Raw genomic sequence first — 1,387 nt, forward strand, 5'->3', positions numbered from 1 at the left:
TTTGATTCTAATTTATTAAGTTTCAAAACTAGGTTGTTTGGAATTCACGTTTTTTATAGTAACACTTGCACTGAAATGCAGAAAGCTGGAAGATGAGGATGGTGTGCGCCAGAGGACATGGAAGGACATGGAAGGTTTCTGGATACTGCCTACTTAGTTTTTAAAATTGTGGGGAAACAGATAAGACATACCATCTTAACTGCAGTCCTGCACCTGCAGGCAAACCACCGAGAAGGCGGGCTTTGCTGGGCGCCCATATTCACCATCCGCCTCCAGGACTTCTCACCATTGCCAGCAGAAAGCGTCAGTGTTCTTAAGCTGAACCCATCCGACAGGAACTCCCAGGCCTCTCCCCTGGCTCTGGCAACCACCCTCCACTCTGTCTCTGAACATCTGACTACTCTACGTGCGAGGGCATCATTGCCCTTCTGCCGCTGGGCTGCTGTACTGAGCATGATGTCGTTGTGACTCATCTGTGTTGTAGCATGTGTTGGGGGTTCAAGTTGAACAATCATCCATACACAGACATATATCCCATTTGGTTTACTCTTCATCCATTGATGGACACTGAGTTGCTTCTACCTTTTGGTTATTGTGAATAATGCTGGTATGAATACAAACATGGGCATATAAATACCTGAATCCCGACTTCCAATGATTTGTTTTCTCTTGACAAGAGTTTAAATTACAGTGTGAATTGATGCTGAATTTATTTCCTATGTGTACATTAAATCACATAGAGGATTTTTAAAAATCCTGTAGGTCTGGAATTATTAACCATGAAAAATCTGATTCTCTTTTCACATTTCTGCCCATAGTTCTCTCTTATTCTACTATTGAAGTAAGCTGTTTTCTTTTCCCTTTTCCTTAAAATAAACTTTACTAGTGAGGTATAAAACGATGTGGAAAGTACATAGCTAATCATCTTCAGACAGATTACTCACAAAATCAACACTTTGGGTTGAGTGTGAGTGTGCTTGCATGGGTGTGTCGGCAAGGAAACATGCATGCTTACCTTTGTAGGTCGACAGTCTTAAATGGAAAAATGAAGAAAAATATGCTATTGGCCATCATTTCAAATATGCATCCAAGGTACACTTTAAGTTACCTTGAACTTTAATACTACTGTAATGTTGTTTTGTATCGTCTTCACTACTTAGGGCTGGTAAATTTTGTTAAGTTTTTAAACTATGTTTTATTTCCTAACTATACATTAGATCAGTGTCTCTACATGTAACAGTTACCTATTATCCTGTCTTCTCATTCCTGGATATTTAATTATTGCTTCTTTTTGTGGAATGGATCCTCACATAATTTTTTCAGAAACAGTTTATGAGTACTATAACTTTGAGATCTTTTAATTCTTTGCTCATGCAAAAATTTAAGT

Source organism: Sciurus vulgaris (genome assembly GCF_902686455.1).
Source record: "Sciurus vulgaris genome assembly, chromosome: 9".
NCBI classification, from domain to species: domain Eukaryota; kingdom Metazoa; phylum Chordata; class Mammalia; order Rodentia; family Sciuridae; genus Sciurus; species Sciurus vulgaris.